Source organism: Nicotiana tabacum, chromosome 14, assembly GCF_000715075.1.
Source record: "Nicotiana tabacum cultivar K326 chromosome 14, ASM71507v2, whole genome shotgun sequence".
Lineage (NCBI taxonomy): Eukaryota > Viridiplantae > Streptophyta > Magnoliopsida > Solanales > Solanaceae > Nicotiana > Nicotiana tabacum.
The window spans coordinates 34117055-34143226 of record NC_134093.1 but is presented as its reverse complement, the minus strand read 5'-3'; the positions used below and the strand labels follow the sequence as shown (position 1 = coordinate 34143226).

General features: G+C 37.3%; 1 non-coding gene across 1 annotated transcript; it reads left to right on the top strand.

Moving 5' to 3' along the window:
• The first annotated feature begins 17424 nt into the window (after window positions 1-17424).
• LOC107793955 (uncharacterized) lies at window positions 17425-25769 on the top strand. Its single transcript, XR_012698612.1, has 9 exons — window positions 17425-17622; window positions 17708-17807; window positions 19951-20340; window positions 21170-21296; window positions 21777-22071; window positions 22403-22475; window positions 24801-24891; window positions 24967-25046; window positions 25321-25769. It is a non-coding gene; the product is annotated as an uncharacterized LOC107793955 (transcript).
• Window positions 25770-26172: the final 403 nt, after the last annotated feature.

The window sequence follows — 26172 nt, the reverse complement described above, 5'->3', positions numbered from 1 at the left end:
CCTCAACAGTGAAAATCTCTACTCCGGCAAGCTCTTGCCTCACGAATCGGCCTCTGAATGCCTCGAATCTAGCCACAAATAATTAGATACGATCAACTCAAGCTATAGGAATCAATTCCATATGAAAATACTAAGTTCTTAATCAAAATTCAAAGGTCAACTCAAACGTCAACCCCCGATCTCATGTCTAAGAATCCGATAAAAGTTACAAAATTCGGAAGCCCATTAACCACGAGTCCAACCATATGAAATTTACCAAATTTCGACACCAAAACGTCACTCAAATCCCCAAATTTAACTCTCCAAATCCCTAGCCTTAAACTCCCAAAATTTCACCTAAAAACACACAAACTAGGTAGAAAATTCAACGGAAAAATAACATTATTGAATAAAAATGATCACAAGTGATTTATTTCAAGAAACCCTTCGAAATCCCTCTCAAATATTGCCTTAGCCCGAGCTTGAAATGCCCAAAAATGATAAAAATCACTAACACACTGCTAGAGGTTCCGCTTCCGCGGTCCATTTAGCCGCTTCTGCGGTACCGCTTTTGCGGTTAAAAATCCGCACATGTGGATTTACACTCAACCCCCAACCTACCGCTTTTGCAGCCAAAGGCTTGCACCTGCAGCCTTGCGTCCGCATCTACGCGCCCAAAGCTAATTTCAAAATTCCGCACCTGCGACCACCATTCCACTTCTGCAGACTCGCGGATGAGCTCCTCCCTCCACACCTGCGATACTCCCTTAGCCAGACCAACTTTTCTTCTACGACACTCCAGCCACACCTACGTCCAATCCCTTCGCAGGTGTGATCACACCAAAAGGTCCACAGCTTCAGCAATGCTTGAAGTCCTATTTTTTATCTGTTAACCATTCAAAACCAACCCAAGGCTCCCGGGACCTTAACCAAACAAACCAACAAGTCCTAAAATACGATACGAACTTAGTCGAGGCCTCAAATCACATCAAATCACATCAAACAACATCAAAAACATGAATCGCACCTCAATTCAAGCCTAATGAAAACTAAAAAATTCTAACTTCTACAATCGATACCGAAATCTATCATATCACGCCCGATTGACCTCGAATTGTGCACACAAGTCATAAATGATACAACGGACCTACTCCAACTCCTGAAACCAAAATCTGAGTTCGGTAACCACAAAGTCAACTCTCGGTCAAACTTCTCAATTTCCAAAACTTCTAATTTTCCAACTTTCGGCATTTCAAGCGTAAATCAACTACGGACCTCTAAATCATTATCCGGACACACTCCCAAGTCCAAAATCACCCAACGAAGCTATCAGAACCATCAAAACACCATTTTGGAGCCATTTACACATAAGTAAATATCCGGTCAATCTTTTTAACTTAAGCTTCTAACCTTGAGACTAAGTTTCTCAACTCATTCTAGAACATCCTCGAAACCGAACCAACTACCCCCGAAAAGTCACATAATGACAATTGAGTATAAAATAAGCAGTAAATGGGGGAATGAGGCTATAACACTCAAACTAACTGGCCGGATCATTACAATATATGTTCACAAGTTGCGACCCCAGGCTCAAGTATACGTATACATAACTGCGGCCTCATGCCCAAATATGCTTAACGCTTAAACTGTGGCCTCAAGCCCAAACATGCATAAAGCATAAAATGGCGGCCTCAGTCCCAAATATAGGTGTTCAACATTCGGGGATTTAAAATCAGGAACTGAGAATCATACTGCAACACATGATACTAAAATACTGAGCCATACTAAGTTATATGATACTGGAATACTGAAATAGAACTAGACTGAGACATGTATTCATGAACTGATTATGAGAACTGAAGCTTCAACTGTTTATGACATGCTAAGTAATCTAGACCGAGACGCATGGGCATCAAACCCAAGCCTAAATTGATTACGCATTAAGCTCACAACATTCAAAATGAAAGTCATAAATGAGTTATGAAGCTAGAGAATAGAAGTTCTGCAACTATTCAAGGAACTAAGCTTAACTATATTTTCGAGGAAATTAGTAACGTTGTAAAAGAAACATAGTGTAGGAAGAATTATTAACATTCTCAAACATAGAAAGTTAGCCTCACATACCTTAACTTCCTGCTCTTGAGCGTAATATAACATTCACCAACCCTTTCAACTTTAATATATATATATATATATATATATATATATATATATATATATATATATATATATATATATATATATATATATATATATATATATATATATATATATACACACACACAGGAATTCCATATTAGCAATAATACTTATGTTTTAGTCACTTAGGCATTTTATCAAACACCTTATGGCTGTAAAGCCTTATAGCCCTCATTAATGGTATTTCTACACCCAACCCCCCATTCTCTTGCTCTTAGATAAATTCTAAAATCTCAAATTTCTTGTAACCAATATCATTCTTCTTCACTCACAAGATAAACAACAATCTTAACTAATAATCAACAATCAATAACCCAAACTTATAATTGTTCATGCTTTTCTATCAAACCCATCAACTCAAATCTCATGAACTTAGAGTCTATAATCCTTTATCCAATGCTATAATCAAATAGAGGGTGAAAATATTACCTTTTGATGTTCAATCTTCTTGAATTCGAGTTCTAGTGTTTCTTTTCTCAACCATGATGTTCCAATCGAATATCTAATGATTTGAAGGGTTTACCAATGTTAATAAGGTGTTGGAGAATTGGAATTAACTTAGAATCACCATTAGAACTTACTTGGATGGTGGAGGAACCATTGAGGAGTTAGGTTCTTGAGAGCTTCCCTTTCTAGAGCAGGTTTTTCTATTTTGGGGTGTGGGGGACGAAGTAGGGCTTTTAAAACAACTTCCCGGGTGCGCCCCCATGCAGCTGAAGGCCCAACCGTGCACCTAAACGTGCATCAAAGGTAGTGTCACTGCCAAAATTGTGCAGTCGCGCACGGGAACAGCTGGGCACGCACATGATCATGCAGACTGCGCATTATCCAGTAAAACCCATATAACGTTTTGCACAAAGGTTTGTTCGGGCTCCGTAATATATTATTGGAAAGGTATTTCAAAAGGATACAACTTTCAAGTTTTATGTTTTTCCAAAATTCCTAATATATTTTCACTAAATCAGGCTTAAAGGTAGACCTTCTATAAGCTTAATCAATTTTATCGAATCTTATGCACCTCACTCTCCATCTTGATTCCAGAATAACTATTTCCACCCATAATCATCCCAATAGGACTTTAAATATCTAAAATATCAAATTAATACACACCACACATAGTCCAAATTTACGGGGTGTTACATTATCTCCCCCTTGAGATTATTCGTCCTCGAATGATTGTCCTATCTGTAACTACTGCTAACTCTGGACCTTAAACGGTTCTGATGGAAACATGTGAACACTTAACTATCATGAACACATATATACTAAACTGAATGAATACATGATTACTGAACTTAACTGCTGAGGCACTGAACTAAATGACTACTGAACTGACTGAATACTGAGTTGAATGAATACTGAAAGACATGGAGATTATAATATAAGGTCTAAATGAAAAGGTTAGTTACCTTCAACATTTCTCTGAAACACCCGCCAACTATTATAGCATAACACAAGCCTCACAAGGCATCATAATGTGCATAACATGAAACATATACGTGAATACTAGTATGCCATGGATACGTAAATACTAAACTAACATGGATATATGAATATTTAACTGGCACGAACATTTGAGTACTGAACTGATATCCATATCTAAGTACTAAGCTGGCATGAATATATGAATATTGGACTGACATGAGTATTTGGGGACTGAACTGACATGAGTATCTGAGTACTAAACCGACATGGGTATCTGAGTACTAAACTTACATGAATATACGAATACTGGAAACTTGAATGGTATAACATGACACGTGAGATATTGGGCGTACAACTTCCAATTCTGGTGGCAACTCTAACTCATAAGCTACTTGCCCGATCCTTCGTAGGATCCTATACGGCCCAATGTATCTTCAACTGAGCTTTCCTTTCTTTCCAAATCTTGTAACACCTTTCATAGGCCAAACTTTCAGAAATACCCAATCATCAACTTGAAACTCTAGGTCTCTATGCCGCACGTCTGAATATGACTTTTGGAGGCTTTGATCCGTCTTCAAATGCTCTTGAATCAACTTAACTTTCTCCACAGCCTGATAGACCAAGTTTGGTCCCAACAACTCTGCTTCGCAAACTTCAAACCAACTAATTGGTGATCTAAACCTTTGCCCATACAGAGCTTCGTACGGTGCCATCTCGATACTAGAATGGTAGCTGTTATTATAAGCAACCTCAATGAGAAGTATATGATTATCGCAATTACCTTTAAAATCAAGGGCATATCCTCAAGTGTCTAAATAGTGCGCTCTGCCTGGCCATCTATCTGAGGATGAAAAATTGTGTTGAGGTTTACTCTTATGCCTAATCTTTTCTGAAAAGTCTTCTAAAAGTTCGTTGTAAACTGAGCGCCATGATCAGAAATGGTGGACAATGGAATCCCATGCAATCAGACGATTTCCTGAATGTACAACTTGGCATAATCTTTTGTTGAATCTGTGGTCTTTACTAGCAAGAAGTGCACTGACTTGGTAACTTGATCTACAATCACCCAATCAAATCATGCTTTCAAAATGAGCGAGGTAATCCTATAATAAATTCCATATTTACCATACCCACTCAAGAATATGTGTATTCTATGGTAAAATAGTGGCTTTCCACTGCTCGACATTCACTTGCTCGGACACTTGGCCATAAAGTCTGCGACATTCTTTTTCATGTCGTTCCACCAATAAATCTCCTTGAGCATGATACATCTTTGGGGAACCTGGATGTATAGAATATGTGGAATTATGGTATTCTAACATGATCGTCCCTCTCTGAGTCCATCTATGTCTGCAACATACTGCCCATCTCGGTACCTCAAAGTACCATCATCTCCCCTTGCTCAAAAGCTATCATCTTATGCTTGTGAATCCCCTCTTTCAGTTGCAACAAATAGGATCATCAAAGTGCTTCTCCTTCACTTCGGCTACTAAGGAGGAACAAGTTTTGTTCTGGACAACAACTCTACCATCTTCAGAATCCGAAAGTCAAACTCCTAGCTTGGCTAAGCGGTGAGGTTCTTTCACGATAGTTCTCTTGTCTGCCTTAATCATGAGCTACACTTCCCATACTTGATTATATTTTTAAGGTACTTCTTGAAAACACTTATAGCAGTATTGTGAGCTAAGTCTTTGACTCGTACTCCAAATATTAGAGTCACGCTTAATGGCACTACCCTCATGATACACAACTAGGCATGGTTTTATTGTTTTTGGCATCCCATGATAACTATGCGGGTTTCAAATCTCCAATTGGGATTACTGACAATTTTCACATCTCCCCTTAGACCAACGGCTAAGGTCTTGTACTTGCGGATCCTTCTCTTTTGTTGGGATTTGAACAACTTTCCTGATCTTCTGTAATTCTTTGCACTTTACGTCAATGATGAATCATCCTCTGACTTACTTTTGAGCAATCTTTCTTACTAGAAAACTAAATTACTTACATAAACAGAAATCTAATGTATTTATAACTATCATACACAATCTTAATGATTTAACTCTGCTCATACTGTAAATATTGGGGAAAAACCCTTTTCGATAACTCTTAAAGGCTATTCTTCTGTAGCTTGCTCATTTACTACCGAGCTGATTTTTTTCTTCTTCCATTATCACTATACTTTGGGTTTAACTTAAAATCTTTGGGTTCTAACACGCATTCGGTATTTCAAATTGTCATCCACTCATTAGAGCTTACCTGGCTAAGTAAATCAAATCGTACCTCTACTAACTCTGCTGAAATTGCTAATTCACTGTATTTACTCAAAACTTACTTACTATTCATTTACTAACCACCTGCTAGCATCATGTTGTTTTGTTCTACTTTGAATAACTAAAGTGAAGCAGAAGGTTATTCCTAACTTTCCTCACCATCCGACCATATCCTACGTTCGCATACTATCTTCTTCTTTTTTCTAAACTATGTACATGGATCACACTTAGGGAAATTTCACTTGTCTTAAACGAAATTGGAATATCTAACCCCAGCCTTTCTATGCACTTTAAAATCGTATCATACTATATACTTCCGGGGTAAACACTTAGTCACATAACCTAAGGGGAAATTGTCGTATCTTTTATCTCACAATAATAGTTGTTTTCTATAGTAACTTACTAACGCAATACTTTCTAATTCTGATTTGAATAAATCTAAACAACTTAAAATCATCTTCTAAAATTCAATATCGGCTGCTCTTGGTTCTCATTTGTTACCAATATGTACTCCATAAATATACCCCGATGGGCAATCATCCTTTCTAGGACCTTGATTGTTTTTGCCCGACGCTTGGACATTTGATACGTCTGGATTTCGATAGGAAGAGATTGTTACATATTGCTCTATGCTACATGGCACGATCTAGAGTAGAACGAAAGGAGACAATCTTGAATGTCTTAATAGTTAACCATTTTTATGTGTGGCCGGCACACACATATAAAGAAAATTGCACTCGACACGGCTTCATAGACTCCCTAGAACTCTTGAACCTAGGGCTATGATACTAAGATTTTCCACGCCCTGAACTTGGGCATGGACGTAACACGACAGTCGGTGCCTGACTACATGTGACCGAACGAACCAACTGGCTGGCTGAATCAAAATGTGATATCATAATATACTGAATGCGGAAGAAAAACTAACACATGCTAATATACTGAAAGTATGAATGATATAAATCAAGTGCAGAAACACTAATATAAGTCTGAAATATATTTGTAGCAATATTGCTTAACATGAAAAGTATGCGACTCTATCTAACTGTTACTCTAGTCTATGAAGCCTCTAATGAAGTACTAAAAACATTGACTGTCTGTAAATACTGATAGACTGTAAAGTAATGGTAATGCCCCGAAAGTAATGGTGCTTACCCAATAGCTAATACGAGAATCCTACAGGTTGAATTGTCAACCTGTAAATCATTAGATGCATCATGAGATACAAGCCTCGGGAAAAAGGGACGTCAGTACATTTGAATTGAACTTGAATGTAAAGCAACTGAAAGAAAGAACTGTAAATGCTGAAATTGAAACTAAACTGATAACTGGTACCTGAACAGATAACTAATAACTAATAACTAATAACTGAATTGATGACTGATAACTAAACTGAACAAAGAAAGTAAGGATATGAATACTCCTTCTTCTGAATGATGAACCACCTGCTTATCTTAATAAATAAACTGCGGCATCATGCCCAATATATGTGTACAAGTTGCGGCCTCAGGCCCAAGTATACGTATACAAAACTATGGCCTCGAGCCCAAAGATGCATAAAGCATAAATTGCGGCCTCATGCCCAAAGATGCATAAAGCATAAAATGCGACATCATTCCCAAAGATGCATAAAGCATAAACTACGGCCTCATGCCCAAAGATGCATAAAGCATAAACTGCACCCTCAGGCCCAAAGATGCATGTGTTCAACATTCAGGGATTTAAAATCAGGAATTGAGAATCATGTTGCAACATATGATACTGAAATACTGAGTCATACTGAGTTACATGATACTGAATACTGAATAGAACTAGACTAAGACATGTATTTATGAACTGATTATGAGAACTGAAGCTTCAATTGTTTATGACATGCTAAGTAATCTACACTAATACTTATGGGCATCAAACCCAAGTCTAAATTGATTACGCACTAAGCTCACAACGTTCAGAATGAAAGTCATGAACGAGTTACGAAGCTAAAGAATAGAAGTTTTGCAACTATTCAAGGAACTAAGCTTAACTATATTTCTGAGGCAATTGGTAACGTTGTAAAAGAAACGTAGTGTAGAGAGAATTATTAACATTCCCAAACATAGAGAGTTAGCCTTACATACCTTAACTTCCTGCTCTTGAGTGTAATACAACATTCGCCAACCCTTTCAACTTTAATCTATATCAATAGAAGTCAAAGGGATTCCATATTAGCAATAATACTCATGTTTTGGTCACTTGGGAATTTTATCAAACACCTTATGGGTGTAAAGCCTCATAGCCCTCACTAATGGTGTTTCTATACCCAACAACCCATTCTCTTGCTCCTAGATAAATTCTAAAATCTCAAATTTCTTATAATTAATATCATTCTTCTTCACTCATAAGATAAACAACACCCTTAACCAATAATCAACAATCAATAACCCAAGCCTATAATCGTTCATGCTATTCTATCAAACCCATCAACTCATATCTCATAAACTTAGAGTCTATAATCATTTATCCAATGCTATAATCAATTAGAGGGTGAAGATATTTCCTTTTGACGTTCAATCTTCTTGAATTCGAGTTCTAGGGTATCTTTTCTCAACCATGATGTCCCAATAGAATATCTAATGATCTGAAGGATTTACCCATGTTAATAAGGTGTTGTAGAATTGTAATTAACTTATAATCACCATTAGAACTTACCTTGAATAGTGGATGGACCTTTGAGGAGTTAGGTTTTTGAGAGCTTCCCTTTCTAGAGTAAGTTTTTGTGTTTTGGGGTCTGGGGGCGAAGTAGGGCCTTTAAAATGACTTCTCGGGTATGCCCTAATGCAGATGAAGGCCCAACTACGCATGTGAACGTGCATAAAAGGCAATGGCACTTCCACGAGTGCGTGTCCATGCACGGAATGGCTGGGCGCGCACATGAGCATGCAGACTATGCATTGTCCAGTAAAATACATATAACTTTTATCACAGAGGTATGTTCGGGCACCATAATATATCATTGGAAATGTATTTCAAAGGTCTACAACTTTTATGTTTTATGTTTTTCCATGTTCCAAATATATTTTCACTAAATCAGGCTGGAAGACATACCTTCTATAAACTTAATCGATTTTATCGAATCTTATGCACCTCACTCTCCGTCAAGATTCCAAAACAACTATTTCCACCCATAATCATCCCGAAAAGACTTTAAATGTCTAAAATATCAAATTAATACTCATTTAACACACCACACATTGTTCGAATTTATGGGGTGTTACAAAGATAGTCGAGAAAATCCATCGACGAAAAAAGTCAAAAAAAATTAAAAATAAAAATCCGTTCATGCAATACTAACAAAAACACACACAAAGATAAATAAAATAAAAAGTAGATATACATATACATATTTATATCCCCTTCCCACACTTTAAATTGTGGCATGTCCCCATGACATATGATATTTGGCTATAACTCTATATTTTTAGTGCATTACTTACCTTACATTTTGGGGCTTTAATGTTAAATTATACTATATTTGTGTTTAATTGAGTTTATTTTATGTGTAGGTACATTGAAGATAAATTTTGAACAAAGTGACGAATTTGGAGTACATGATGAATTAATTGTAAATAGTGTGTTTATGATGGAGGACCAAAATTATTCAATGTGGAAAAGAAACAATGCAAAGGAGTTGGAAAGGAAAGACAAAAACGTGACTTGGAAAAGTTAGGCTGTAAATCAATTGAAAACAAAGTGAGGCGTCAAAATTCAGCCCCCATATGCCAAGCGACGTGAGAGAAATTCCTCGTGTTAGGCTTTGCGACGCGAGGTCCAGCGCGGATTGCTTCGCACGTTCCACGTGGCAACGCGTAGTCCGGGTTTCGAAGTTATTTTATCTTCTATTTGGTTTTGGACTTGATTATTTTATTTAGATTTTTTCCTACACATATAAATAGTCATTAAAAACCATTTTGAGAGAGGATTAGACTGACTTTGGGGATTTGACCTAAGGAGGCAAGAACACACTAGGAGCAAGGCGGTGAATTCTTCTACGAGTTTTTCACTTCCTTCTTCCTATTTTCATTATTGGTTATGAATTCTAGTATTGTAGTTTTGCATACTATTATGAATAGCTAAATTGTTATCTAGAGTTTTGATAGAACCTTTTGTAGGATAAATTCTTGTTATGTTTTTATATAATTGAGTCGTTGGATTTCTCTACTTGTTCAACTACGTGTTTATTGTTGTTGATTGAATGACCATCAATTGACTGTGCCTATTTAGTATGTATTGCTTGGAAAAGGGTACATATTTAGGTAGTTGTTGAACAATATCACTCCTGATGTATGTGAGGAATCAATACGAAAGGTTTAAAGGTAGGATTAGGAATAACGAAACCTTGGTGCGATCTTAGTGAGCAGTAAACTAGTGCCAGCTAGCGTAGTTCGGAAGAATATGTCTAGTAAATTGTGATAGTTGCTCGGAAGAGAATTATGACACCTGGAGTACTCACGATCGGTAGAAAATACTTAGGCGAAATTATAGAAGGCATAGCGGGAAGGATTCCGACAATTGGGGAAATCATAACTCTAGACCTCCTTAGTCTTGTCTCAACTTTCATCCTTGTTAGTTGATAATTTTACTGCTTTGTAATAGTTGTTAGTTTATTAGTTAGAAATAAATATTGTAATCTCTATAATTAGGAAATTATTTGAACTTGTGTTTCTTAGTAATATTGAACAGCTGTAGCTAAGCCTTAGTTCTCTGTCGGATTTGACTCCGGACTTGTAAACTGGATTATATTTGAAACGACCGCTTAGTCCTTTTTATAAGGCATAGTTGGGCGCGATCAACATACAAATAAAAAGCAAGAGGTAAAGGAAACTCCCATGAATCATCTAGTTTGGGTCTGAATCGAAATCGGGATCCACTTTGCACGCTTGACCCAGTGCACACATCCATGCTGAAAGTTTATTTTCTACCTTCTTCGAGTACACCCCACAATTATCATACTTACCCTCTCTAGCTCGCTCTTTTAGGGCACCTACCTTGGAATCAGAATATGCCATCAACTTATCTCTAAGTGCACCTACTGCCTCCTTCATTTTGAACACCATTCTTTCTTCCCCTACTTTTAGCAAGAGATGTCTTTCCTGGATATCCAAAATAGCTCTGCCATTAGCCAAGAAAGGTCTCCCTAAAATTAGAGGAACCTCTTTATTCTCTTCCATGTTCACCACGATGTAGTCCACAAGGAACACAAATTTGTCCACCCGAACTAGCACATCATCCACTATTCCTTTAGGCATGATTGTGGTCTGATCCGCGAGCTGCAAAGACACTGGTATAGACTTGATTTCTCCAATTTCCTAAAAATAAAGAAAGGCATAAGATTAATAGAAGCACCTGAACCACACAAAGATTTTTCGAATTTAGTACTTACTAAAGATCAAGGTATAGTTAAATTCCATGGATATCCACACTTTCGAGAGAGCTTATTTTGCAGAATAACACTATACTGCTCTGTGAGCTTGACTACCGATGTCTCCTCCACTTTACACTTGTTGGACAATATCTCCTTCAAGAACTTGGCATAGGCTAGCATTTGTGACAGCATCTCCATGAAAGGTATATTAACATGCACTTGTTTGAGCACTTCTATAAAACGCCCGAATTATTTGTCCAGCTTCTCTATTCTTTGCTTCTAGGGGAAAGGTATAGCAGGCATATTTGCTCTCCTCAGTCTCCTCATTCATTGAATTCTCATCCTTCTTCTATTTTAGAGTTCTAGTCCTCCCCTTCTTCTTCAGACCATCATCTGGATCTACCCTCACTTCACCTTCTTGATTGTTGCTATTTTTCTGCTCCTCCACAATCTCTACTTGTCTTTTAATTAACTCACCCTTTTGTTTTGCTATGGGGTCCTTTAATACTTGCCACTTCTCAAGGACACCTCATTTATTATTTCTTTTGGATTCCTTTCGAGATCAGTAGGGAGAGTTCATGTAACCCTCTCAGATAATACATTAGCAAGTTTCCCCACTTATCTTTCCAAGTTTCGAATGGTTGTGCCTTGTTCTCAAATAGTTGTGCCATGAGTTTCAAGCCTATCATATATCTTAATAATAAAGGCCTTCATCAAATCTTTTATGCTAGACTGATTGGACTGTGGAGGTTGGTATTCCTGCCTCTGCTGATTTTGAAATCCTGGAGCTCCTTGTCCCTGGGGTCTCGGATTATTCTGCTGCCATGAGTTCAGACTACTGCTTGGTGAACTCTAAGAAAAGCCTGGGTGCCTCTGCCCCATAGAGTTAAAATTATTTCCACTTTGGTAGTTGCCTCTGTCAAAGCTTCCCAAAGCATTTACCACTTCATTTGTAGTCGAGGCCTGACACACATGTGTTAGATGACCCATTCCATAAAAGTCACATACTGATGATGGCTGCCTCTGGACCTTGGCTAAGGTCAACTTTCTTATCTCTTTGGCTATGGTGTGTAGTTGGGCTTGCACTGATGTGTTAGAGTCTATCTGGTGAACCCCAGCTGATTTTCTCCTATAATTACTCTTAGCGGGCCATTGGTTAGCATCTTCAGAGAGCTCATCAAGAATCGCAACAATATCCTCAGGAGTTTTCTTCATTAAAGGACCTCCAACTGCGATACTCAAAGTTCATCGTGGAAGGTGTAAGTCCATCCCAAAAGTCTTGGAGTTGCATCCACAGTTCATTTTCATTATGCTGACACCTTATCACTATCTCCTTGAATCTTTCTCGGGAGTCAAAAACTATTTTAGTGTCCCTCCGGCAGAAGCTGTGGATTTTCCTTCTGAATTTCACTGTTTTTGCAGCTGAGAAGTACTTGTCAAGAAACTTTTTAGTCATATATTCCCATGTCCTGATCGACCCAGTTGGTAAGCTTCAAAACCAATGCTTCGCATCATCCTTCAGTGAAAAGGGGAATGCCCTTAAGAAGACTGCATCTTTTGATACTCCATTGTACTAGAAGGTGTTCATGATTTCCTTAAAATCCATCAAGTGAGTTTTAGGATCTTTACTCACCTTCCCTCTAAAGACATAGCTATTCTGGATGGTTTGAAGCAAGCCTTGCTTCAACTCAAAATTATTTGCTGCTATGGGTGGAGGTCTGACACCTTGGCAATCCCTGATTGTAGACTGGTATGGGAAAATCATCTAATGCTCTCCCAGGCCTGGGAGCCATATTTTTGAAGTGGTCTTCAACCAGGAGTTGATTTAAATTGAATCTCCGACCCCCATTCTCTTCAACAGTCTCATTAGCAGCTCTAAGGACTGCTTTAGCTGCTCTCTGTTGTGTTGCCTCTCTTGCAGCTAAGTCTACCATACCATCACCGTTCTTAGCCATGTGTTCTTGGGTTGAAAATTGCCCCAAGAATTTTTCGGTGAGTTCTTTCTCTTTCCTCAACTGTCGTAGACACTTTTCCACCTCTGGATCGTATGGATTCACTTTTTTTGAAGAAGGTCGAGTCATACACCAGAGAAGTTAAACGTGTTACTTGCACGCAGAAGAGAAAATCTGTGAAGAATAAAATAAAATTGGTTCCTGAAGTAGCACCAAAAACTTATTTTGAACACTATTAATTGTCAATCCCCAGCAATGACGCCAAAATTTGACAAGCGCAAAACATAATACGAAATTGATGCTCGCTAGCCAAAGATAGTATAGTTTAATTATCGTCTCCACAAGGATTGGATTTAAATACGGTTAAAGTAATTTCTAACTCAATGTTATTCATGATGATTAACACTTTAGTTGGGATGATTTATAACTAAAATTAATTATGAAAATTAAAGCAATTAATACTTGTTCACATAAAGACAAGAGTTGAGCAACACCAAAATAATCAATGCGAAAAATAAGGGTCATGACAGGATAGGTGCAAGATGGCTATTCGGGATCTAACTCTAGTTTAATTCACTTTAATATTCTAATGATTCTCATGAATTCACTCGATGATTAGTCCAAACGTGTAGCCAAGACTCCTCTCTCGATTAACTCTACGAGGTGAACTAATATAAAGCACTGTGAAAATATGCAAGAACGCTTTAATGGACTAGTCTTTAGGAAAACGTCTCTCGAATATTTTTTTAAACTTGATTTAATCAACAATTCAACAAGCTCTTTCGATTACTTAAAAGAATCACTGAATTAAACAAGCAAAATAATGCAAAGATCATTACCCAAATTATTCCTCTTTCGATTAAATAATTCGATGAACAAAATTACAATCAATTCAAAGCTCCATAAATGAAATCATACAAGGAACTGGAGTTAAAATCCACAAATATCAATCAAAATACCATATTCGTCAAACCGTAAAGTAAACTACTCTATAATCATGGAGAAGGTCATCACAAACAAAGTTAAAGAATAAGAAACATGAATTCAATCCAAACTCAGGTGTTGAGTTGAGGAAAGAATGATGAATCCTTATGCTTTGAGTCTCCAATGCTCTTCCAATATTCTGTAGGTCAAAAGTCCCTTCAAAAACCTATTTTTGGTGTATTTATACCATGTAGGAGCGAGCCCGGACGAAACTACCCTTTCCAAGCCGAAATAAAAAAATACTCTGTAAAAATTGCACCGGTGCGGTGCATGGGGCGCTGCCCAATGCGGTGTGCCAGTGGAGACGTTCAAAGAGTGATTTCTGATGGACAACAGCAAATACACTGCCACACCATCACATGTGGTGCGGCTGTGTTTGTTTTCCAGAATATTTTGTTTCCTTCACGTTGTGATATACAGAATTGGTCCTCGGCCCCCAAACGCAATCCCACTTTAATTTCTTGGGCTTTTACTTAGACTTCAAAAAAGGTTCACATTGTTCGATTTAGCTCCAGATTATCTTTTTAACTTGAAATCACTTCTTGCAAGGTGTAAAATACGTAATAAGTACAATTCACTATTATTTAAGCTCAAACACAAGTAAAATACAGTAATTAGAGTGCAAACTATGACTAAAGACTACCATCAGACCAGTGAGAGTCTATGTCAAAGAATTTACTTCTTTGATGCTGATCATAAGTAATATGTCGGAAGATAAATTGCACAACTTCATGAGCAGGCTGCAGTAGTGGGCACAATTGGAGTTGCATAGGCAGAATATTCAAAACATCACAAGTGATGTGGCGAATGCAGATACATTGGGTGATTTTCACTTAGGTGGAGACACTTCTATTTCAAAGTCCAACAATGGAAAGAATGACAAGGCAAAGGAGTGGATGAAATGTGAAAATAATAATGAAGACATGGGTAAGGGAAAGAAAGAGGATGGAACTTCAAAGAGCCAGGAGAAAGGTAGCAAATTTAGTGGTTGTTTCATTTGTGATGAGCCACATCAAGCAAGGGACAGTCCAAAGAAGGCAGTGTTGAATGCAATAACTATTGCGGATAAGAGGGTTGTATTAGAGGCAATGAATAGTAAAAATCAAGAGGTTGGGGTCAATGCAATTTTGGCTAAACAGGAGAGAGGCCAAGGTGTGTTGCATGTCAACCCCTTAGGACTCATAAATTGAGTTGACCTCGACGAGGACGTCGAGTTTCAAAGGGTGTGGTTTGTTTGTTAGGGGTACACCTCTTTGAGCTTGTCTTGACAACAAGAGTCTTGTCATGAGGCAGCAAGAGTGTTGCAAAGCTAAGGTATGCGATATAACACAAGGCAAAAGGGAAAACGAACAAGTGATGACCAAGGTCTTGAGGGAGGCAAGGTAGCTTAGCAAGGCTTGACAATTGAGATGCGGGCTGAGGGTGACACTATGGCATGGAAAAGGCATCAAGTCATGAGGCAGTGATGCTAAGGTAAGGCCAAAATGAAGTGGGCAAGGGAAAGCTAAGTGCAACGAAGGCATGCGCACAAGGAAGACTTGTCATGACATTGGGGCGTGGCAAAAGGCAGTGTGCGTGGGAATTGACTAAGGCTTAATGTGGCTGCAATGCACCTGAGAGCAAAGCATTGACGCCTGATTCAAACCAAGGCACGCACATGGGCAGCAAGCTTCAACATTGACAAAGTCAAAGGCGGTTACAAGGCACACACTGTGCACATGGCAACAATTAGCTTTTGTTCAAATCTGACAGGTGGTTACATAACGTTTTTGGAGCCTTATTCCCATTTTCTTAGCATGATCCTAGTAGTTGGGGGATGTCAACTACATTAGGATAAATAGTGGACTGTGTGGGACAAATGTCTAAGCCTAAGAGCGACAAGTGTAAAGGAAAAAGGCTATCACATGATCTATAAAAACGTGTGGGAGTACATGTTTGAGTTAGGAAAGAGTTCCTAAGTATGTTTTCAAGAGTGAAAACTCATAAGGGTAAGAATAGTCTTTGAGAGAAAATTTGAAGGTCAAGAGTGATCTTTTATACACGGCATTGTACTTTGAGTTTCTTTGTATGCTCGAGTTAAATACAAAGTTGGAAAAAAAAATTTCTGTATATTTTGCCTTGTGTTCTTGTTTTTATTCTGTTGTCTTTACTTAAATTTGTTGCATAAATCAGTCATAAACCTAATACGTTAAAAGCTGCCTAAAATATTCTAAGTCCAAAGTTGCTGAAATTTTGGCTAAGTAGTGTTGGGAAGGCTGAAGTTGGGCGTGAGGTCTGGCTGCCGTGCATGCTGGTTTCGGCCGACAGAAATCAAGCTTGTGACACCTATCTTAATGCAAGTGTCAATTACTAATTTCACGGTTCGAACCCGTGACATATAGGTCACACAGAGACAACTTAACTGTTGCTCCAAGGCTCCCTTTTTCCATGAACTTGACAGTGTAAATCTAAATTAATTGGATCAACGGATTTCAAATACAAGATGACTAAAAGAAAGAAAAAGAAGTCATGCCAAATATTGCTAGACAATACCAATATTCTGAATCTGTTAATAAGTTCACTTCTTGGAACACTTGTAGACATTGGAATCCCAAGCAATAACTTCTGGGACATAGGTGGAGTCCATTGAATTTGGAAGCGGTGCATCATTGCACTAACAAATTCTATGTGATTCCTAGTTTAGATTTGGTATAGATATGTAATTTTAAAAATATTTCAATTACATATATATAATCCAAAGCAAAGGGAATGGATGTGCCTGCACCCAGTACCAAAAATTGAATCATCCATAGCAACAAGCGGTTTATCAAAAAAAAAAAAAAAAGAGTATTACACGAATTAGTTCCTAACTAATTTTTTTTATGCGTAACATCGTCAGCTTGCGTGTATTTTTACTAACTATTGCAACCTCCCACCGGCAGATATCCTAACAACTTTGTCCTCCAAAATTGGATGAGTTGCTATCTTTACAAGCTCAAATTATTTAAATGCCAAATAATTTATAACAAGTTAAAATGGTACCTTGAAAAGAAGATAAATAATTACTGTTGGTAAGTTGTTCTAACATTATCAATTACATACTTAGAAAACAAGGTAATCTAATACCAAGATCAGATTCTGGTGACATAAAAATTTGTTGGTATATACATGAAAAAATAGAAAAGAAACCTATACTAACATCTAACGTAATAAAATAAAACGGCAAGAAAAAAAGCGATTTCAATACAGTGGTGGGCCAACCACAGCCCCCTAAACAGTCACTTTGATTCTCAGTCTTATTCCAAACAAACGACCTGTCCATAGTCTCAATCCATTCTCCTCAGTCTTCCTTACTCTTTCTTAGTACCCTTCATTTGGGGAATTAGGGGTCTTCTAAAATCTCCATAGATATCTTTAATCCTCTGTATGTAAAGTAAGTTGGCAAATTTTCTGTTCATTTTTTGAACTTTTTACTTGGCTTTCTGTTCTATACAATCTCTTATTGTTGTGTTTTTAAGGTAATAGTAATAAAGAATGGATGCACCTAGAGGAACAGAAGCAGCATCTACATCAATTTCAGATAATGGTCCTCCTCCTGCTTCGCCTAGTACATCACAGGTTAGTGTAGTTTTACACTTTTACTGTTGTGGCTGCTCAATATAGAGATTTTGTTTTTCTCTTTTTTGTTCAGCTTCAGATGGTGCTTTTAGTATCTGGATTCATATGTTACCATTGTGCATAAAAGCTTTCTTTTTTAATCAGTTATAGAGTATAAATAAATATGAGTGTGTTTAATATATGTACTCTCTCTTGATGTGTTTGGTACTAAGTAAATTGTAATTTACCCATATTTGGTTGGCTTAAATAGTTTGGAAAATATTTTTCTTGTGAACTCATTTTTCTCCAAAATATTTTCCAGAACAATTTCTTAACCTTCTCGCCCTATTCCCCACCCCTACCCCTACCCCCACTCCCTATGCACCCACCCCACCCCCACCCCCTCTGATGAACCTATCCTCGCCACCCCAGCCCCAAGACCCCGACCTACCACCCTCCCTCGCCCTTACCCATTTCGTCTCCCTGTTTGTCTAAATTATATATATTTTCCAAAAATATTTTCTGCGACCTAATCAAACACCGGAAAATAAGTAAGAAAACCACTTATTTTCCAAGAAAACATTTTCCAAGGAAATACTTTTAAACGAAAATATTTCCTTCATACCAAATGCACCCTCTATCTCAAATTGTTTGGTACTCACTGTTTAGGAGACCAAACCGTGTTTTCTCAGACGACCATCTTTTAATAAAATTTGATTATTTTTAAATGTAAAAAGTTGTGATTTCTAGCACTTTTTGTGTAGTACCCAAACAAAAGGGCAGCCCGGTGCACAAAGGATTCCATGTTACGCACCCCAAGGAGGTGTGATGTAGCCCGACTACCCTAATGTAAATGGCTGATTTCACGGATCAAACCAGTGACTTGTGGGTCACACAGAGTCAATTTTATTGTTACTCCGAGGCCCCCATTCTATGTAGTTCCCAAATATGTAATTTTATTTAAAAAGGTGAGATGGATGTCCGAATTCAAATGAAAGATTAGATGAGTTGACTCTTCATATCCCTATGCCGTTCTTTTTTTGGGATGATAGCTTTTCTAAAACTTCAGGAAATGCAGGCTTCTCGGTTTCGAGAGGTAGTGCTTTCCTCATTTATTTAGGTGCCTACTAATGTATGAAATATGTCCAACTTTTTGGATGATAATTCAATACTGAAAAATGTTTGAGTTCTTGTTTATGGGGATTAAGATTGTCATTGCAATGGTATTCTATGCTATTTTAGTGATTTTACGTTACCTTATGGCATTTAATAGGGGTATAATTTTTGCTAGAGAAATCTCTAGTGACATTTGAAAGAAGTGCGATTGTAGAACGTAAGACCTTTTGAAGGCTTTTTTTTTTTGTGCTAAGAAGATATATGTGAGAGTGTCCGTGCGTAGATATTCTTTGAAGTACACAATGAAGGATATTTTTGCATTAGTTCTGTTTTTACCATTATCTGGCATCTAGATGAAGGATAGTTCTGGTCTGATGGTCAATGATAGATCTAAGAGACTTTTACTTAATAGTAAGTTGACTTTAAACATTGTATAATTTCTTGCAAAGTTCCGAAAATAATTTCACAAAAGCCATGATCCAAAAAGTCCTTTCTTCTTCCAACTTTTTGATCTTCCCATTCATCCCCTTTGTGCCCTTCTTCCCCAGGTCTTCCCATTTTTTGGGTTCTATGAGGCCTTGAGCGTCAGTTAAGAATGTTTTTCTACTTTCAAGTGCTATCTGTCTTTAAAATTTATGAAAATATTTTCCAGAGGAAAGTGTTTGTACATCACATAAGGAAGTAGGATTTTAGTCCCTTTAACAATGCTTCATATAACTTGCTCCTACCACTTACAACTATCACCAAGCATAAAAACACTTCTATTGCTACTGCATGACGCTAACATTACTCTCAACTAATCCTGAATATGATTTGTAAAAACTGTTGCAGGAAAAATAAAAATGCTTTACATCTAACCAACTGATGCCTCTAATCATGAGAATATAACATTAGTTAGTTTCTGTCTCACCTGTCTTTCTGAAGATTACCATCAGCTATGTTACTCAGAGTGGAGAAATTAACAAGTGTGCAATTACATAAAGTTAGAAGTTCTGTGGCAGTACTACCACATGTAACAAGAAATTCTTTATCTTTGGGGTACATGCAGACTGATTTTCAGAAAACGGAATCCTCGAATATGGTTTCCGGTTTGGGCCCAAGCATGAAACGAGCTGATCTTTCCCTTCAAATACCCCCAAAACATGCTGGTTTTGGAACTGGAATTGGCAGAAAGTATTCACCCCATTCACTAAGTCCAAGAGGTTTTCTTCGGGCTTTAAGCTTTAAGAAGAAAGTTTCTTCATCTGACGGTGAGAGAAACTCTCTCCTCAGTTCAGATTACAAGGTAGCTCCAGGAAGCCCTCTTTCAGCAAACTTCGTCTCCTCCTCCAATTGGCAAAAATGTACCTCTCTACCTGTGACCCCTGCTTCAAATTCATCTCCATCAGTTTCCACGCCTATTTCTGCTAGGACACATGGCGAACAACAAAAGTCACATGTGAGTTTCTTCTGTTCATTAACAATTATGCCCTTTTAATAGTTTCTAATAAATTCAACTTTTTTAAACAACTTCGAAAGTTTGGTATGTGTTGACACAGAAATAATAGCATTTTATATTGTACTGATTATACTATGCAACAATTTAGGCTATATCCTCAATGTTCTTGCATTTGATTTCGCTAATCAATCTCCCCTCACCCCAAATAAAAAAAGAGTCAAATCTAACTGAAATTATGATGCAATTTATTTTAATATAAATGTCTGGTCTGACAAACTTCAACAGATAATCTAATGTTTTTGTATACAACATGCCAGTCACGTCAACCTGTTGATCCTTGTGTTAGTCATACTTTTCATACACACTAAGACAGAGTCAAATCTAACTGAAATTATGATGCAATTTATTTTAATATAAATGTCTGGTCTGACAAACTTCAACAGATAATCTAATGTTTTTGTATACAACATGCCAGTCACGTCAACCTGTTGATCCTTGTGTTAGTCATACTTTTCATACACACTAAGACAGGAATTAATGCCACAGAAAAAGCAATAATATTTTGGAGGCCAGCCTCACTGTATGTTCAATTACCTAATGGCCAAGAAGATCTCCTGTCATTATAAATATTTAGGAACTCACTTTTGAAAGGAATTGTAATCTAGAGTTAATCCTCTTTCCTTCCACTCGCTGGAACCTTCTACCAGTTATGAGGCCATTAACATATTAGATGTTTCCTACTTGTAATGATAATAGATGTTACGTCCAATGGTTTCTCTACTTTCCATGTACACTAACTCATGTCTGTGACTTGTAATTCTGCTTGCAGTCATCGCAGATTGGGGCATCTAAAGCTAGCATGTCAAGGTCTCTTTCTGTGCCTGGGAGAAATTTTGTCATTGTTAGATCAATGTCCTTTGCTACCCATGAAGAGCATGTTCCAGATACTGGAGATGGTAAGTCATATTTGTTTAAGCTGTGTGCCTGAATTATCAAACACTAGTGTACCACGTTTAATCAAGTCAAACTAATTATGAAGCTGTATGATGTTAAACTTATCCACATTCTACTGTATTCGTCACAAATGTGTAGTGAAGCCTTCCAAGTAAATAAGTGATCGCTGATACAGCCTTTTTGGCAGTTAAGAAATCAATAATGTAAAGTAACCATTTCTTCACAGACTTGTTACTATCTAATCCAACTCTGGTTTTTACTTATTTATAAAATGATTTCTGTTATAAGCTGATTAATGAGTCCCATGCATCTGAATCTTCATTCTTCTCCTGAATCCATTGAAAAAAGTGTTTCAAAATTTTTAGTGACTTCTACTTCCTAGTGTATTCGAAAATTCTGTAGTAAGCTGTTGAAAATGTTATGATTAATATTTGACTTTTCCTCTGCTTCGACGCTTCAAAAATTGATTAATATGAACAAAGAAATTACTCCTGCTCCTGAGAATGAGGATAGGGAAATTCCTGAAGAGGAAGCAGTTTGTAGGATCTGTCTGGATGCATGTGATGAAGGCAATACGTTCCAAATGGAGTGCAGCTGCAAAGGTGACCTAAGACTTGTTCATGAGGACTGTGCGATCAAGTGGTTTAGCATGAAAGGGAACAAAACTTGTGATGTTTGTCGACAGGAAGTTTCTAATTTACCTGTGACGCTGCTTCGGGTCCCAAGCACTAGTCAACGAGATAACAGACAGGAGCACAACAACTCTAGAAGAATAAGGTGAACATCACTTGGAAAATACGATTTCTTTCACACAGTTGTGTTACACATTCTAAATTTTTCTTAGTTTTTGCATTGATTGTACACGTTTGCCTTGTGAGATTTGAAGAAGTTCTATCTCCAGTTTCCGTTTGATCCTTCCAATTGGTGCTTCTTCTACATCTGTCTGTATTTAATATTAAAAAGTAAATTGAACCCTTAGTTGTGAATAGTGGGAAGAAGCTCTAGTACTGGCTGATGGAGTAGCACTCCGTACAATGTTGTTGAACTAGTTTCTCAGTTACTGTGTCTGTTTTTGGAGTCTAATCAAAATTTGAATCTGTCATTGCAGTGCTTGGCAGGACTTTGTGGTGCTTGTTTTGATCAGCACAATATGCTATTTCTTCTTCCTTGAATAGTTACTGGTGAGTATTTTAGCTTCTAAATAGAATTTTAAAAATAACTTTGGTTGAGAACCCCACCCCCCTCCTCCCAAAAAAGAAAAAAGAAAACAAAAAAAAAAAAAAACACAACACAACTCTTGGAACATAGAAAGGTAAAATTCCTGTGTATTTCGGAAATATTTATTTATCTGATCCTTGGATACCCGAATTCCAGTTCATCTGCTTGTTTATCCAAGACTTGGATAGGAGTAATTAAATAGGGTCTTTTGGCAGTGTTATAGTACTAAGTGCCACCAGTTACGTTGATCAGGTTCTCATCTGAGCCACCATCCCGTTTCCTTCACCATAAAATCCAGAAAAGCAGGGAAACCATAATGTGGCCCCAGCGGTGGAACTAGGATTTGTTCTAGAGAATAAAGTAGGTGGAACTTATCAGAACTATGGTACAAACTAGTAGTTACTTGGGTAAAAGGCAACAACATGAAATGCTTTCTTGTCCCCCCTTTTTTTTTTTTTTTTTGGGGGGGGGGGAGGGGGGGGGGGATTTGGTCCCTCTTAGTTCTGCTGTTGTGTATGTAACTGAGGAGGCAGAAGATACAGACTTCCTACCTATATAATAATCTGCAGGGGTAAAACTGATTTAAAAAACAAAAAAATTGAATCCAAAGTTCGAAAATCATAAGTCTGAGTAAGAGGAGAGGCAATCAAGGCCCTGCCTAGATGATTGCATAATATGCAGACACATATTCTCAAAAATGGAGATGATTGAATAAGTGAGAGATAGCCTAGTAGTAAGGGAATCCTCCAGCTCCAACCATGAGGTTGGGCTTTCGAGTCACTGAAGGAGCAAAGTGGGTAAAGCCACTGTTTGGTTCCTATTGGATTGAGGTTTACCATATCCAAGAAAAAGAGAGGATTTTGAAGCACAGATGGCATGACCTCTATTATTGAGCTCGATTTTTGAATAGCTAGAAAGTGAAAAATTACAGCAGAATATATTCTGGATGAGTAAAGCAAAGTGCAACTATATGGCATTTCTTTCATTTTCCCCAACTTGGTTCCATAATGTTGGAAAAGCTTAAGATGTCCAACAGTTACTCTATCTCAGTGTTGCCTATTCTTCCCTGGTGATGCATTCAAAAGCAATAATTTTTCTCCAACATATCGTCTCTGCATAATTGTGTTGCCTCATAGTGGCGGATCCAAGATTTTGGGTCCGTGGGTGCATAACTTTATTTGACGTAAAGTTACCACCAATCAAATCGTATAAGTGCGCAACTATTTAAACATGATAAAAAATTAATGAGAAACCCATATTATTAATATTACCGATGCCATAAAACTGTGTTGGATAACGCAATTGACAAGAAAGAAAATTAGTGAATTTTACCGTTCTAGAGTAACACTTTATTTTGTTTAAAGCAAACTTTTGTTTTCTTTCTTTGCTATAGTGAATTAGATGAAGTAGAAGGAAAAGCCCAAAAAAAAAAAAAAAAAAGGTAAAACAAGTCAGAATCAGAGAAAAAAAATAGTATTTGGTCAAAACAATCGCTGGTGAAAAGCAAAAAAGATGGCCTAATAATTGGGCAAAAGAAAAATAGTGCTTGATAATATAAGAAAAGAAAAAGGGAGTAAAACAATCTTAATCTTGCTAGGAGTCGTTTTGAACTCTCAACCTTCAATTTTTATAACCCTCCGGCACCCATTCTAAACCAAAGCACCCGCCAGCCTTTTTGTTAACTGGGTGCTTGTTGTTTAATTATATCCGTTCCCTTAAATATTCTATGTAATTATACATACTCCGAGTCGAGGCTAATGGGTGCTCGAGCATCCAATTTTTATATGTAAATCCGCCCATGTTGCCTCAGAAATTAGACCATTATCTTGGTCCTTTTATGTAACATTTCATTAGAGTTTAAACTACTAAACATAATAAAATTGAGCATAATTTTTCATTGCACTCTTTCATTTGATTATTTGCCTAAAATATCCACCTGGCTTAGGAAGCAAAAAAGGTCATAAAGTTTTATCAAACAATAATTTGTAGAATTGATTACCTTTCCTTTCTCAATTAAAAACATTAGTGTGTGTGCGCGCTTGCTCTCAGCTGCATTTTGATGTCAGCATTGGAATAGAATGCACATCCATCAGCTTTTATATCTTTTGCCAACTCTTAAGTAGAAAGGTGGAATTTGATGACGCCAACTACGTGGAATGTCATCCATCAACTTTTATATCTTTTTCCAACTCTCAAGTAGAAAGGTGGAATTTTTTGACACCAACTACATGGAATGTTATCTTTTATTTTGTTATTTGTGGAATTCATATTTTAAATCTCTCTTGAAGGTTCATGACATGAAAACTCAGGCGCTTGTGATTGCTGCACCATTTGCGTTTACACTAGGTCTTTTGGCATCTATTTTTGCTGTCATCCTAGGTACGTCTGAGCCCCTAAATTTTATTTATCAAATACTAGCTGACTTGCGTTATAGAATTTTCATTTGAAATGCAGCTATTAGAGAGTACATATGGACATATGCCGCTCTAGAGTTTGCTCTTGTGGCCATTACTCTGCATGTTTTCTACTCTATGGTAAGATGCATTCGCTATTATGCAGTTGATATTTGATAACTCTTAGATATTTTCTAGTCTGTCCATTGAAGATCCCGTGTCTTCTTTAACCATAAAAAATTTCTAGATGAAAGTCTTAACCATTGAAAGATGCACCAGATTCACAACACATGCACCCCCACCCCAACCAAACCCAATGCAGAAAAGAAAAGGTCTAAGAAAATTGTGTACACACAGAACACCTTTGGCAGATATGAAATGAGGAGTAATGCCCGGAAATCTTGTCTTTTGGCAGCTTCAATTGCAGGCAGTCTATTCAGTAATGATAGCATCAGTATTGGGTTTTGGTGCCTCTATGAGTCTCAATGCAATGTACATTCGATACTATTCCTGGCGAGTCCAAATCTCCGAAAATTCTAACCCTGCATGAAATGAGTATGATGGTGAAATGATCAAGTTGTATAGGAAATATTGTATATGCTTCTTTTTCACCTTAAAGATGTATTTTCTTCGTATTATTTTCTCTTATTTCTTTTCCTCATCATCTTATGTGATGAGGTGGTTGATACCTCAAGAAATCTGGCAGTCAAATGTGTATACCGATATAGGTAAGGTAGTTATCCCTTGTCTTCTTTCTGTCTCTAGTGCTAGAGAATAGAGCTCAATGTAAGGCTGGGACGGACATTATCAAATTCTAAAGCACTGGTTCTACCCTGGTTGATCTGATCAGGTTTCTTATTTCAACTATCATTGTTGTTTTATTCCATTTTAGGCCTGGTGTTATTTACCAGGTACTGCAAACCATGTAATTTTTCGCCATTTTAAGTGCCAAAAAAAGGACTCTCATTTGGGGTTTCATTATGTTAAGCTAGGGTTAGTGCGCAGAAGAATAACCCACCCAACTTGGAATAAATTGTTTGATTCAAATTGACCTAGCTATTTTGATTCACACTTTAATTGAATCATGACTGAACTTATTTGTTGGTTCCATTTATCTTCAGAATTAGCCCACCTGACCTATTTGACACCTTATGTCAAAGATGGCTTGTAATGCTGGTCTTTATTGGTGCAAACTGGACATATCTGAAGCAACAAACCAGTCATCCAATTCCATTAGTAATACTTGTCATGAAATTGACCATATGAA